Source organism: Euprymna scolopes, chromosome 15 (assembly GCF_053919585.1).
Source record: "Euprymna scolopes isolate OS-2025 chromosome 15, ASM5391958v1, whole genome shotgun sequence".
In the NCBI taxonomy this organism is placed as follows: domain Eukaryota; kingdom Metazoa; phylum Mollusca; class Cephalopoda; order Sepiida; family Sepiolidae; genus Euprymna; species Euprymna scolopes.
In genome coordinates this window covers 29,830,848-29,847,982 of record NC_136496.1, presented here as the reverse complement: position 1 = coordinate 29,847,982, position 17,135 = coordinate 29,830,848, and the positions used below count along the sequence as shown (strand labels likewise).

The window sequence follows — 17,135 nt, the reverse complement described above, 5'->3', positions numbered from 1 at the left end:
TAGGATATAAAAAAAAAAAATTACCTGGCATATTCAAGCAGAGGAAAAACGCTGTTTTTAACTTTTTCATTTTTATTTTTAACTTTTTAATTTTAATTTAAATTTTATTTATTAATTTTTCTCTTTAATTTCCCTTTTTTCCTTCCTTTCCCCCCTTCCTTCTTTTTCTTTCCTCCCTCTCTTTTTTTTTCCAGAGCAGCCCGAGAACGGAAGAAGTGGACAATATTATGCTCTCTTTGCAAATATCTTCGAATTGCGCCAGATCCAGCATGACGCCTGTCTAACAATTGTTTGCAGGCGACATTTTTGTTTTTTAAAATCCCTTCCAGTGACGCCTATTTTCGAAAGAAATATATATATATATATATATATATATATATATATATATATATATATATATATATATATATATATATATATAAGCCTGACGAATCCTAACGTGGATCAAACGCAGAATATTCTGTGTAGTTTAATTGCCATATATATTTTATATAAATATATATACCGGCAGGAAACACGACGTTGCCAGGGTTTGAATGAGTATCAACGAATATTTCATAGTCCCATTATTTTATTGCCATGGAAATCGGTAAAATCGTTCATTTTTAAGTTAAATCGATTGATTGTCTTCTCTAGTTAAGGGCCCCATCGCGGTGCACTGGTAAGAAACTTAAAATTCCCGCAATGACTTAGTCCATAATACATTGTAGTCTTCATTGCACTGTAGAGAACCTACTGTTGATTTGATAACATTTTTTTCCATATATAATGACTTGAATTAAAATGCAAAGGTCAAGTATTGTGCTTCAATTAGTCTTTAACAGAAACATTAATTTCGAACGCGTTCCTGTCATATCAAAGAATCTACTGTTGATTTTATATGTCGGCCCTTTCGGCTTGTGTTACAATAAAACTTCTTATATGCACTTGTCATGTTAGGCTGTATAAGGTGTTTACTTTGGTCAAAATCGCCTGGTTCATCTTTTATTTGATTATTTCTATTATCAAAGACAAAAAATATCTAAGAACACTGCCAAAAATATAAAGTACCTACGTGTGGAATTTCTCTAAAAATCCGCCCAGCTGTTTTCGAGTCAATAGAGAACGAGCTTACACACAGACTAAGTTATATATATATATATATATATATATATATATATATATATATATATATATATAACTTAGTCTGTGTGTAAGCTCCATTCATGTGAAATCTTTTTATCATTTTTCTTTTACCTCCTATTCGCCTTACCTCACCTTTTTTTTTTTTAACCAAGTAAGGGTTGTGACTTACTTGTAGTTTCATTAAATACTTTTATATGGAAAATCCGATCCCGCATTTTGCTAATTCCTGCCCTTTGATGAGAAGGAGAGTATTTCTTCGAAACTCCACAGATTAAGGACTATCCACTTATCTTGTGCTTCCTTTTTTAAAATTAAATATGTTTTTAACTCTTTTTCAAGATGCCTTTTAACATGTTTTATTAATCATTTGTTCATATATATATATATATATATATATATATATATATATATATATATATATGTCCCTACTTTTGAATATCTCAAGCCGGGATATATATATATATATATATATATATATATATATATATATATATATATATATATATATATATATATATATATATATATCCCGGCTTGAGATGTTCAAAAGTAGGGACTAATTGATACAACAAGGTTGTTAGATAGTGCTCGATAACAAGAGCAAAACATTTTTTTATTTATATTTTCGGATGTAAAGAGTTACATTTGGTCGCTACAAACAGACATCTGTTTCAGTCAATGAGACTTCATCAGGCGACCCTGAACCATTCGACGCTATAGAAAAAAGGATAAACAGAGCTCTTCAAATATAAATAAATAAAAATAAAGACTATAAAAGTCGCGGCTCTCTAAAAAAGTAAGAAAAATGGAGAAGTCGTATTGCAACCATTTTTTTGAAAATCGTTAAAAAGTTACCAAAGGTGGATTTATAGACAATATAAATGTGAAATTATTAAGGTGGGGCGTAGTTTACCAGAACAGTAGATCGTATTAGTGGATGAGGGAGTTAAACTAATCTGCTAATTTTTGCGTGTAAAATATAAGGGGTTTGCAAATGTGTTTGTTGACACAAGTCCCGTATCAGAAAAAGCGGAAGGTTATGGAGGCAGAGAGAGTTTAATAATAATAATAATAAAAAAGAAATAAAGAAAAGTGAAATAGAGTTAATAACAAATTGAATATGGTGCAAAGCGGGAGAGTATATATATATATATATATATATATATATATATAGTCATCCACATACAGTACTGTTTCATCATCAGTGCGGCTAGACAAGCAACTACCTCAAGTCAGGATCGCAACCCGATCGCCCAAACGACAGTCGGTGCTTCTAACCGTTGCGCTAAACGGCTGCTGCTATGCGGGCAGTGAATTTACAATATTTTGACATTATATATATATATATATATATATATATATATATATATATATATATATATATATATATATATTAGTGCAAATTTTTTTGGAAAATTCAAAGACTCACGTTTTCTTTTTTATAACCTTCGTTTATTTCCTGGATTTTTCCATTACAGCTGTTTCATTAATGAGTTGGCAATTTTACGATTTATGTTTCCGTAAAAATATCCTGTCCTCACCAACTTCTTCAGATGTTTATCCATTGGATTTTTACAACAAATGGTATATTTTTAACATGCTGGACATCGTATTCGGGTAAAAAGATTTCCACAGCCATGCTTCCTCATTTCCTCCATTTTTTGGTATTATATAAAGATGTCTAGACCCGTATACATTGAAAGTAACGACATTTCAAAAACAAACTTAAATATATATATATATATATATATATATATATATATATATGTTTACATATATATATAACGTTTACTGTTTTATGGGAAAAATTCCAACAAAGTGCTCGATTACAAAGAAAAAATTCAAATATAAGAGCTTAATATTACGAACAGAATAGGACAAAATAAATTTAAACATATATTTACTAAAATAATATATTAAATAGAAAATTTAAAAATTGATATTAAAATAAAATATATAGAAATAGGGACAGACAAGCTATAATTAATATAATAAATTATAATTGTGGCCCTAGTTTTTCCCCAGAAAGATAAACAGAAAAACAATATGGCTGACGAGAGCCCAACATTATTTACCATTAACTGGTTTCCCTTTTGTTAGGCTTGAAACCGACGGTACCAATGTTTTTCTGACCTTCTGTACAGTTATATATATATATATATATATATATATATATATATATATATATATTGGTTGGTTCGTTACATTCCTATGACCAAAAGGAAAGAATAAGTCCACAATCATAATTTTCGTTTATTTTTTAATTTTGGTGAATGCCTATATTTTCTTTTTTACCGTCTTACGCACGTTTCATAATTTATAACTAAAAATGTTAATATTCATAGATTTGGATCCTATTCAGAGCCGAAAAAAATATATATAGTATTCCAAAACAACAACAAAAAAAAAGGAATGAATGGTTCATAAGAAAACTGTGAAGGATGGCAAGTCAAAAACATAAAAAGAGACCCCCACCCACCAAAAAAAAGAAGAAAATCTTCAGCGAGATAATAGTTATTCAAGCTACCATCTTAGTTAATAGTCAATTTTCGATTTCAAGCTCCGATTGCACCGTTCAGTCTCAAGAGGCAAAGTATAGCCCTGTTGAGGCAGCTGCGCGTGTAATTTTGAGGCAAGAGTTGCGCAATCATCAACCATACCTCTCCTGAATCGGCACTGTTTGAGTCCAGTAGCAAAGAGAAGTCCAGGATGACTGGAAACAATGCCGAGATATTCCAAACTTAAAACCGTAAAACTTCCAATAAAATCTGAAAATACCCGTTTATAAAATATTGTTAGCCCTAAAATTGAAAAAATTATTATGTTTGACTTTCATCTTCGTCGCCAACTGTTATATTTGCAGGTTGAACCAAATAACGTATACGGCAATACAAATGAAGACTCAACAAACAAAGGTAGATCAATAAGAAGTGTATTAGAAAAAGTATATTTACAGTATATTTACATAATGGTTGTCAAGTAAGAGAGTCTTGGTTGGAGAACATATCTGCTCTCGGCTCAGCCTTCGGTGGCTTCTGGTTAACACACACTCAGACTAACCGAGTCTTGCTATTTATGTGTAATATTATCCACATATGTAAATGAGTGGGTGCCACCACAACAATTATAAACTGCTAGATATTATTAAACGGTTAGATACCAAAGTACCATTAGTTTGGAGGGTGCTAGACATACCATATGTTAGCTACATATTAATATTCTCTGTAACCACGATGTAAATGACCCTATCTCAGAATAACATTTTCTAATTTTTACCTTTAGTTTTCATTATTCAGCTTCACAGTGCTTTCGATGGTGGTAATCAGCCTCTCCGTCTTTTGCCTGATGTATTTTTTTAATCCTCAAATTATATTGTCCACACAACGTTCAATGCTAAACAACCCTCTTCATCTTTCTTTCTTTCTTTTTCACATGAAGTAGTTTAAAATCACCCGCTTTGATTTATGAAAGTTGTGTCAACTTGAACATACAGCACATAGAAGGTCTAATTATGATAAGTTTTCAATATAATTTATTTGCGTGAATATATCATTTTGATTCTGATATTAGAATTTCAGCTGTAATTTCTATATTGCTCACGCCACCATCTCAGATTTAATCATCCATTTTTGATTCCTAACTCCAAACTCGACAAAATTCCAATAAAATTTGAAAATACTTTTTTTATAAAATATTGTTAGCCCTAAAATTACATAATAATGTTTATAAACTACTAGATGTTATTGAATGCCTAGATATGAAACTACCATTAGTTTAGAGGGTTGCTAAATAAACCATGTGCTAGCTAAATCTAAATGTTACTCAGTAACCACTATGTAAATCACCCCATCCCAGATGAATATAACATTTTCTATTTTTTTTTTAATTATTTTTTTTATTTTTGTCTCCTGTTTTGCTGCGCTTTACTTTTCATTTTTCACATTCACGATGTTTTTGGCGGTGGTAATCAGCCTGCATTTTTGTGATGTAGTTTTTAATGTTCAATATTTAGCAATCCTTTTCCCCCTTCTTTCCTTTTCACATAGAATCGTTTAATATCCTCCTTCATTTATAAAAAATTGTGTATATTCGAAAGTACAGTAAATAGAAGGCATGATGAGTTTTTAAAATAATTAATTTGCATACATATAATTTTTAGTTCCAACATTAGAATTTCAACGCTGATTTCTTCTGATAATCGAAATGTCTATATTAATAATTAGAATGCGTATAACTCTCGCACACAAATCAAATCGTGTTTGTTTGATATCAATTAAATAAGCTTTCAATATTTCTTTCTTCTGTTCATTTGTCATTTCATAAATTGTACATGAAATATAAATACAATAAAATATTAAACACATTGTCCTTCTTATTAACAACATAAAATTGAGTTGTAGCTGATTGGTTTGTTTATGGGTTTGATTAGGTCTAACCATTTTATGACATATCAACTTTTTCGGGGTTATTTAATGTTGGAAAACAACACTTATTTGTATTATTGGGATTATTCGAACTACTGTTCTCATCTCATAGGTATTACGGCATAATCACGTTGACACACCGGTTCCCACTGGATCACCGAAGTTAAGCAACGTTGAACCTGGTCAGTACTAAATGGGTGACCATTTGGGACTTTCAGGTGCTGTATGTGCTCTCCACTTATCTCGGCATTGTTTCCAGTCGTCCGAGATTTCTCCTTGCCACTGGACTCAAACAGTGCCGATTCAGGAGAAATGTGTCCGGGATTGCGCAACCCTTGCCTCACAATTACATGCGCAGATGTCCTCACAGGGGGTATCCTTTGTCTTTCAAGACTGAACGAAGGCATCGTTCTCATCTTCAGTGTTATTTGAACAACATTTCGGTGGATGTAATCTCCAACCTTCTTCAGGTGTATCTTGTCGAACTCAAGACTCTGCAGGGAATTTTTCAACGGAACTCTTTATTCAATCCATGGGAGTAGAATGTTCTTGTAGATGTTCTAAGTAATTTACAAGTGTCGCCCGCAATAAGGATTGGACCTTCAGCCTCCAAAAGAGTGTAACTTGCAATTGAATTTTACCAAGTAAGTTACGCCTCTATGCTACGGGACCTTGCAAAGCGTTGTGTGAATAACACTCAAGATGAGAACAATAATCCAAATAATATGAATTGTCAATCGTCATCTAAAAAAATTCAGAAATATGAAAACCATAGCCATTGTAAAATATGCATTAGTGCACTTAGTTTATCTGTCTTGTGTCATGTAACTAATTGTTTTAGGTTCGTGAATGCTGAAATGCAATAGCACTCCTATACACACACTATGAGCGATTTTCTTCACTTTGTTTTAATACAAATGAGCTGTGCCTAATTGATTGATTTATGGGTTTGATTATTCTGGCCTCTTAATAGCATATCAACCCTTTTCAGGGTTATTTAATGTTAAAGAACAATACATATTTGTATTATTGGGATTTTGTGAATTACTGTTCTCATCTTCAGGTATATCTTGTCGAACTCAAGAATCGGCACGGAATTTTGCCCGGAAGTAATAATAAGCACGAGTAGAATGTCCTTGTAGTTCTAAGTAATTCACAATTATATTTTGAATGTGGCTCGCATTGAGGATTGAACCTTCAACCTCCAGACAATGTAACTTGATAATCCAGATAATAAATAAATGGCTTATTAATAGTATACCAACCCCTTTGGGGTTATTTAATGTCAAAATACACAACCTATTAACTTATAAACGTCGACAAAATAAGAACAATACCTATTTGGATTATTTGAATTATGTGAGTTATTGTCATCTTAAATGCTATTTGAACAAAATTTCGGTCGATGCAATCTCCAACCTTCTTCGGGTATACCTTGTCGAACTCGAGAATCTGCATGGAATTTTAAACGGAACTCTATTTAATAAACGGGAGTAGAATGTTCTCGTAGAAGTTCTACGTAATTCACAAGTGTATTTTGAGTGTAGCTCGCATTGAGGATTGAAACCTCAACCTCCAGACGAATTAACTTGATTTCTTCTGAGAATCGAAATGTCTATTTAATAAATATTTAAATAAAATATTCAAATGTTTCGCAAATAAAATTAAAAATGATAAAAAAAATACGTCCCAAATAAAAGGGGCGACGTAAATAAAAAACAAAAAAAAAAACAAAGGGCGGGTAACTCCCTCAAAGCGCAATCGAACGTAACAATTAAATACCACGGAATCCCTAATAAGAAAAATCAAACAATCAACAAGAGATAATTAGAGTGTGTATAGCTATCGTATACAAATCAAATCGAATTTGTTTTGTAGCAAATGAACTGTCAATATTTATTTTTTTCTTCTAATTCGCCATGTCATAAATAAATTACATGAAATACGAATAACATAACGCTTTATATTAAATAAACATTAGTGCCCCTTCTTGTGAATTTGTTTGCAAAAATATGACGTTATGTTGTGTTGTGAGTAAAGTTATTAGGCGTGTCCGTTTTATGGCGTATCAACCCCTTGGGGATATTTAATGCCTAATCACGCTAGCTATTAATAAATGCGTATTAATTGATTTAGTTTGTTATTAGTTTGATTATTTTGGGGGAGGGGCGGGGATTGTGTGTTTTCTAGCATACAAAATTAAAGGCCTGGTCAGAGATAGGTTACAATCAATTTGTAAAAGTCGTCCAACACATTTCAGCATGGTAATCTCATCTTAGAACGTTGGATTGAAGGTGCTGATTCCAAATGTGAAAGTTACGTTGACTCTTAGATCAACCATCTGATTGTGATACCGCGACACACGTGCACTATATATGTTTATGGGAAAATATGTTTATTCAATTATATTTCACCGTTCATTTATAAACCATCCCTTTTATTAATGAAACTCCATGTATGTTAAATTTAACCACAAACCATATACATATATATATATATATATATATATATATATATATATATATACATACTGTGTAAGCAAAAACAAGACTTCAAAAGAAGGTGTTGGTAGCAACAAAAAGTGTATTTCAATTTACGTTACAATTGTTTCCATGTCCAGTTCGACTAGGGATTTCTCCTTCCTTCCTTCCTTCTCTTCAAAAAAAAAAAAAAAAAAATGCTCCATTGCCAAAAGTGTGCTTATTCATAAAGTCTGAACAAATTCTGGTTTTGAAAATTTTCAAACGACATAATGCTTGAAATTGTCGAACTGGACATGGAAATAATTGTAACATAAATTGAAATACACTTTTTGTTGCCACCAACACCTTGTATTGAAGTCTTGTTTTTGCTTACACAGTATATTAATGCTCAATTATAAAATTTGATAATTTTGTAGCTTACTCTTTAAGTCAACCATTTTTGGCTTAAAACGCATTGGTATATGAAAATTTACTGAATTTTACGAACTTAGTATCATTACATATAATTCTATACATATATATATATATATATATATACATTATATATATATATATATATATATATATATATATATATATATATATATATATATATATTATATTTGACCCAGACATAATATACACTAGTAGGCGCCCGGCATTGCCCGGTTGTAAAATACGCTTAAATATGATATTTTGATTAATGCTGGTTTTGTATTAATTATTATATTATATTGAATCCAACAAGCAGTAAAATCCCACCCCTTCACAGTAGAGATCCCTAGATGTAAGAGAGCCTTCTACTCCAGTAGTTTTTTTCCCCAGAACCGCTAGACTTTGGAATTCCCTTCCAGGTTCCTGCTTCCCCAACTGTTCATGTGTGTAACGTGAACCGACATTTTGCTGCCCAACTCCCCACCTAGTAACCCTGTAGTCTGTGTTTCTAATAGTAGCCCCCTACATCAAACTGGCAATGTGCCTTGTTCGGAGTGAAAATGTAATTAAAAAAAAATTAAAATAAGGATTTAAAAAGTTAAAAGTAAAAAAGAAAAAAAATGACTCGTGCGCCACCACCGAGAATCGAAACGAAAACGTTTAGCTTACAATTTACTTTTTTATTTGACGTAAATGTTATGAGTTATGAAGATATGTTTGCTGCCAGGCTAAAAGTTAAAAACATGAACCAATAGTTATTACGTTACGCATGCATATTCGTAATGCCGTCGTTGGACCTTCACCTGGCAAATTCCATTTCCTTAATTTTCAAACTTTTGCACCGATGTTTTTTTACCCCAGCTAAAACACAAACATAAAGTTTCGCATGGGTTCGAATACTCTATATATTACGTTTCATGTCTGTAGACCGAAAACTGACAGAGAAGTTAGGTAGACATCTATATATATAAATCCCAAATGTCTGTGAGTTTGTATGTTTGTATGTAACGCTAAAACTTTTGAAACACACAACCAGACTTGATAAATTTGGTATCATATCGAAGCCCCGTGTCCCGGATGACAAATATCGAAATTTCACGTCAAACGGACGAGGAGAAAGGGGTAAACGTATCAGTTATCTCCAAGGGGGTCCCAAAAAAAACTGTCATTGTAATGCTTTTTATTACGTAATTCTTGAATGATCCAATGTAATTAATACGTAAAAAAAAAAAAGCTTAGTCATGTCACGTGACGTGACGTCAACGTCCACTAATGGCGAACAATTGTTAATAAAAAAATCTTTCTCCGATACTTTTGCATTTTTCTCTTCGGCTCAGTTATATCTTTTTTTTTACTTTATGCCAATGTTTCCATCGTTATTACCTGGTTAAAAATATTATTTATACAAGAGTTTTAACGAAAAATGTCAGGAAAAAATGTACGGGAATAAAAAAATTCACCTTTCAAAATATTAGACGATTATAAAAATATCGTAATATTTATGTAATGTAAAATAATTAGCCATTTTGTATATTACCACGTGACCTCATACCTCTTAAGCTGGAAGGGGGGGGGAGTAAAACCAACACCGTCTCTCTCTCTCACACTTACTCACTTTCTCTCTCACTTTCTCTATCACCCTCTTTCTATTTTTCTATTCGTTTAAAAACGCTTAGTCATGTCACGTGACGTGACGTCACGGTTTGGTTACTATGGAAACACTTACTTTTTGTGCTGCTTCGAAAAGGAACAAAATTCAACATACACCGCTTCCTCTTCCCTCCCTCCCTCTCTCTCTCTCTCTCTCTCTCTCTCTCACACACACACACACACTTTCTTCGGTGTGTTTTTGTTGTTACGTACGTATTTTTTTATATTTTTATCACAGTAATTTTTATTATATTTAATAGCATTTTCTTTTTTTTTTTTTCATGGGAAATTATTTTTCTATTCGTTTTAAGAAAATGCTATTAAAAAATAAAAATGCGATAAATTCTGGCAACAGTTATTTATTTATGCTATTCGCAGCCGGCCGGAAGAAACGCGCATAGACATTTTGTAAACATTGTTTTTAAAAAATAAAAAATAATACTTCTATTATGTTTTAAACGACTGTAATAGTTTATTTTGGAAGTATAAAAAAAAGTCCATTAATTTGAACTTAAAGCCTGTTTGAATAAAACTTATATAAAAAAAAACCGTCACTTCCGGCAAATGGCTATGTAAACAACTGGTGGCATTTTTCGAATACATCGGTAAACACTGTATGTTTTTCGAGCTGAATAAATATGTTACATTGAATAAAAACACAAAAAATATATCCAGTTGGATAGAAAAGTAACTTATCTTGCCTTTCCTAACATTTATTTGTTATATATTTGTCTTTTGACCGTCCACTAATGGCGAGTTTTTTTTTTTTTTTAAATAAAACTAATTTTAAAATTTCGATGTTAGAAAAACAGTCCATCACATGTCAATATAAAAATTCTCTTTTTGTTTGATAAAAAGAATAAACAGTTAATAGATACAACAAAAAAGTCCATTAAGTTCAACAAACTAAACTCTTTTATTTATAATAAAACTCTTCGACAGTTTAAATGCTTTCAAAATCCTATGTAAGTATATCGTTTTTACTGTACACAGATTCGAAAAAGTTGTCATCAAACAAATATATGACAGAGTTGAATAAATATGTTACATTGATTAAAAACACTTCTTATTAGCATTTTCTTTTTATATGACAACGTTAATGTTCATGAATCTCTCTTTTAATCATTTTTATCGACTATCAGCCAAATAACCGGGGTCTAAAATTTGGGAAATTATTTTTCTATTCATTTAAAGAATATGCTATTAAAAAAGAAAAAGTCGATAAAAGTTAGACATAAACAGTAAAAAAATAGAAGATATTATTATTAAATAACAATAATTATTAAAAATAAATATTAACATTTACAATAATAAAATGAGTTAGTATTAAAAATAATTATTAAAATAAAAATGAGTTTATTATTAAAAATACATATTAATATTCAAATAAAATTGTTTTTATTATTAAAAATAAATATTAATATTTAAAGTAGAATAAAATGTGTTTATTATTATAAATAAATATTAATATTTAAAATAATATGTGTTTATTATTAAAAATAAATATTAATATTTAAAATAATATAATGTGTTTATTATTACAAATAAATATTAATATTAAAATAAAATGTGTTTATTATTAAAAATAAATATTAAGGAAGGTCAACAGGTGGAGGAAAAATAGTCAATGCAGGTCATACCACCTGACCAGCTAAAATCGCCTTTTTATATAAGGCAGACAGTCAGACTATTTGCCTTGAGGGCGGGCTAAGCCCTCCTACCCCCCCCCCCCCACCCCAAAGCTGAGAGCTGGGGAAACTTCTCTCAGAAGGGGTATGGGAGGACAGGGAGACCTTCCCTCTTTCAACTAAGAGATAGATATCCTTTTGTATGGTTGACTGACCCCCCCCCCTGTCGGTTCTGCTTACTCCATTCCGAAAGAGATCAACCTTACACAAAAAAAAAAAAAATATGGGGACAGGGAAGCCTTCCCGGGCCCCCTTTCTGGGAGGAGAAGTTCACCGGCTCCTACCTTTTTGGGAGTGCTCAGCCCGTCCTCCAGTCAACCACAATATTTGAAGAATAAAGATATTTTTGTTTTTGTGTTTTAGGTGGTGAAGGTGATCTGGGGAGTGTTTTTTTTTTACACAAAAAAGGTACTTTTTACGAATGGGTATCCAAGAAAATTACAGTATTTTGTCAGAAATTAAGATTTTCATTGACCACACTCAATACTATCAGAAATGAACAAAGTTAATTAAACAGTCTACACAATATAAACTAACTGTTTTGTTGGCTTTTTATTCTAACTCCAAACTAACCCATAACTACATTTTTCTTTTATTTTGCAAATTTGATTTCCTTTAGTTTATATTGTGTAGCTGAATCAGAAATTGATTTATCTTTTGTCATTTGTAGTTAACATGCTATCAGCGCAATTACTACAGTGTAATCACACATGATCTACCAAAATAAAAACACTTCAGATAAAGTCTTAAATAGAATTCAGTTCCTTACATGACATCTGATGAAGTCAGTACAAACGTTACAAACTAATACTTGAAAAACAATTAGACATTTACTGTACTACAATATCACATTTGTATAGAAGTAGAAATCTGGATACCTATTCTGATACCTATTAAAAGAAAGGACACTCTTTGGGGCGGATTTTGATGATAACAAGTCACTAATTAGAAATTATAATAAACATTGAAATAATTTAAGAATTTTACCAAAATAAAATTACTTGGTAATCACCCAATTTCTGCCACAAAATTTTATTTGGCAAAACTCATAAGCATAAAATATATATTTTCTAATTTCATCTTTTTTTTTTTACATAATCTGATTTGATGTTTTCCTTAATATTCAAATCACTATATTTTGCTGCTTAATATTAAATACAGCAAATGAGTTATTTTTATGCATCAAACAATTACATTTTCTCATTCATCCAAACTAATCACTGAACATCAATTTCATATTGTCTTCACTAAAAATATTACTGTGCTTGATGTCATCAAGTAGAGCGGATCATTTTTTTTTACATTTGTTTACACATTTTTTACAAATGTTTTTGAGAGTCCATACAAAGTTATAAGTGTTCAACATTTTTTTTCATTTGAATATATTTTGTCTAAGATTCTTAGCCTATGTCATTGCATACCAATTTGTTTCTGGAAAGTTAAGTTCACTGTAAAAACATCTGATACACCAAAATCCCTGATACCTGTTTCTTATAAGCGCCAAATAACTATCACTATTTCGATTTGTGTTTCATGAGAACAATTCAATATTGATACATTATAAGAAACATTTCCAGTGCTTTTCTCTTTTTAGCAATAGTTGGTTGATAATTAGAGGACACAACTAACCCTATACTATGCTTTACTTTGTTTTGTATATATATTTTGTATTGTGTGAAATTAACAAAGATTCATATGCAGGAATCTGTTGATACATTCCAAGAATCCCAATGCGACCAACAAACTTGAAAGACTACAATTTATTTTTACTATGACCAATACGAAAGCTCAAGGACTAAGTTGTTGGACTCATCCTGATCACCATTTTAAATTATTGTTAACAGTAAGTTTAACATTTTAAGTACAGAATAATATTCCTTTTGATATTTATAAATTACTATTTTCTGTGACAGATGTTACTTTTTCAATATTGATTGTACCCTCTTTTGTGTTTTTAAATTTTGCATACAATAATATTAAGCACACCATACCAAGACCACTATTTGAGCATCTAATAAACTGCCTACCAAGACCAATGTTTTCAAGTGACAATGGAGAGTATTCATGTTATGTTTCACATTTTTATGTTTTGAAATATTTTGCTGCTTAATATCAAATTCAGCAGATGTTTACTTTGTTTTGTGTATATACTTTATATTAGGTAGAATAAACAAAACTTAATTTCGCTACCATCATTATTTGTAGTGACATGCACTGTTAACATAAATAAAATCACTGGTGACAATCCCTGATACCTGTTTCGTATAAGCACCAAATAACTATGATAATGTGTTATTGTTGATACATTATAATAAACATTTCCATTGACTGGTCGTTTGCTTAGCTTAGGTTTACATCATTTTTTCACAATGTTTCTCTACTTGCTTTCAGCATGAGAGCAGATCATATTCTGCACATGTTTCATGCATATCACAAAAACTTATAATATTTGATCAACATTTGACTAACAATTTTACAAAAAAGACCTACCACCTTAAGGGGGGTAAAGGTAAGGCTCCCCACATAACCATAAAAGAAAGCCGCCCCCCCATACAGTGGGAAAGAGCTCCCTTCCCATTCTGGGGCAGAGAAGGGGCAAGGAAAACTCTTAAACATAAATGGTCAACGGAGGGTATACACCCTGGGAAACTAAAAGTCTATATGGAATCTGCATAAATTAAAATATCCTGTTTAAGCGTATTGTATGACAGGGAGGGAAGGTCAACAGGTGGAAGAAAAATGGTCTACGCAGAGCATACCGCCTGACAAGCTAAAATCGCCTTTTTATATACGGCAGACAATCAGACTCTGATTGCCTGGACGGCGGGCTGAGCAATGAATGTGGAAGCCGGGGAACTTCTCTCAGAAGGAGGATGGGAGGCCCAGGGAGCCTTCGCTCTCCTCCTAAGAGAGGGATATCCTCTTACTCCCTTTGGAAAGAGATCAACCTTACACAAAACAAAAAATATGGGAAGAGAAGCCTTCCCGGGCCCCCCTCCCCCTTCTGGGAGGAGAAGTTCCCTGGCTCCAACGTTTTTTTTTGGGGGGGGGGCCTAAGCCTGTCCTCCAGGCAACCAAATGAAAAAGAAATTTACCCATCCCACCTTTGTAGGAAGTGTGCTCAGCCCACCTTCTGAGCCACTGTGAAAGTTTCCTTCCACCAAAAGGGAAGGGAACGAGGAAGGAAAAGTCTCTGAGAATCTTCATGCAATTTCTTTGACAAAGAAACTGTTTTCACTTGATTCCACACAAAATTTTTATTGCTTTTTCATCTATTGTCTTATATTAGGATTTCTTTAAGCATGTTATTTTATTTAAGAGTACTAAATAGCTTTTCAGTTTCTTGAGACTCTTTCAACTGTCTGGATTCTGCAGCAACGTTGTGGAGTGATATGTAAAACATAAATTGGTACTATATAACAATAGGTATGTAGAATTCTAACTCGCCAGTGTTGATCGTTTCAATTATTTACAAATTCACCAGGTCCTAGATATGACCATAAACTGTATCCAAACGTGGGGCTTTGTGAAGTGTGAAGCCACCATTTAATTGCTATTAATTATTATTACTGTTAAAAACTCAAGAAATATCCGAAAATATGTCAACCTTACAAAAAAGAACTACCACCTTAAGTGGAGTAGAGGTAAGGCTCCCCCACATAACCATAAAAGAAAGCCGCCCCCCCCCTACAGGGGGAAAGAGCTCCCCTCCCATTCCAGGGTAGGGAAGGAGTAAGGAAAACTCTTAAACATAAATGGTCAACGAAGGGTATACACCCTGGGAAGCTAAAAGAGCCTTTTTATACAGCTCATCTGATGGCAAAACTTAAAAAGATAAAGAGATCAATAGCTATAGCCAGCCGGTCTCATGAACACAGGTTTACACTCCATCCAAGTTCAGTTGAGGCCTCTATTTCCTCCGTGCGAATAAGGTCCTGACCCCTCCCCAAGTGCGGGGAGTTTGCCCGACTCCACTCCGGGCACACTTAACAAGAAAACTACCCCCTCCCTAATGCAGGAGAGAGAATGCTCACTGCTTGATCTCCTTCTTTGGTTGGATGACTGCCACCTCCCCATAGCGAGGGGTAAAAAAAAAAAGCAAATCACCCCTTCAGCCCTTCCCTGCATAGCACGGCTCCCTCCTTCAGGGAGGGAAGGTCAATAGGTGGAGGAAAAATAGTCAACGCAGGGCATACCGCCTGAGAAGCTAAAATCGCCTTTTTATATACGGCAGACAGTCAGACTCTATTTGCCTTGAGGGCGGGCTAAGCCCCTCCCCCAAATTTGAGAGCCGGAGAAACTTCTCCTCTCAGAAGCTGGAGGGGAGGCCAGGGAGCCTTCCCTCTTTCAACTAAGAGACGGATATATATGTATCTTTCTTTTCTTTGCTTATTTCTTGGTACTAAGGATTTCTGTATGCATGTTATTTTATTTAAGAGTACTAAATAGCTTTTCAGTTTCTTGAGACTCTTTCACCTGTCTGGATTCTGCAGCAACGTTGTGGAGTGATATGTAAAACATAAATTGGTACTTTATAACAATAGGTATGTAGAATTCTAACTCGCCAGTGTTGATCGCTTCGATTATTTACAAATTCACCAGGTCCTAGATATGACCATAAACTGTATCCAAACGTGGGGCTTTGTGAAGTGTGAAGCCACCATTTAATTGCTATTGCTACCAGGTCCACTCTGATCTAGAGTGGTAGTACCTGTTAGGGTCCCAATTATGAGTTAAATAGAAACCAACATTAAATAAACAAATATATTCAAGGAAAAAAATGTCACTGGATTTGGCATGAAATAACCTGATATAGTGTTGATATGTCATAAAACAAAATGAACCAACAAATTCACCAATCGACACATTATCAACAAATGTATCTTTCTTTTCCTTTTTCTATGCTTATTTCTTGGTTCTAAGCTTATCATTAACAAACCCTGACATTTCTTTTACTTTGTTTTGTGTATATATTTTATTTTGTGTAGAATTAAAAAAAAAAAAAAAAAATTACATTTCGCTACCACATTTGCAGCGAAATGTTAGCATAAATAAAATCACTGGTGACAACCCATGATGTTTTTTCTAATGAACACCAATTAACCAACACGCTTTCCATTGGTTTTTCATAACAATTTAATATTGATAAATTATAATAAACATTTCCATTACTTTTCTCTTTTTATCAATAAATATACTTGGTTGATAATTAGAGGACACAATGTTTATTGTAATAAAACTTGTGATCTATAACATCCAATTCTAACAATTAAACTTTCCTTTCTCAATTGAAACAAACAACATACCCCACACTATGTTCCTAAAAATGAGGATTTTACTATTGCGTTTAC

General features: G+C 32.5%; 1 protein-coding gene across 1 annotated transcript in view; it reads right to left on the bottom strand.

Moving 5' to 3' along the window:
• The window catches only part of LOC145293760 (uncharacterized), a 631,027-nt gene that overhangs the window by 325,733 nt on the left and 288,159 nt on the right, over positions 1-17,135 (bottom strand). The gene's annotated exons all lie outside the window — the stretch shown is intronic.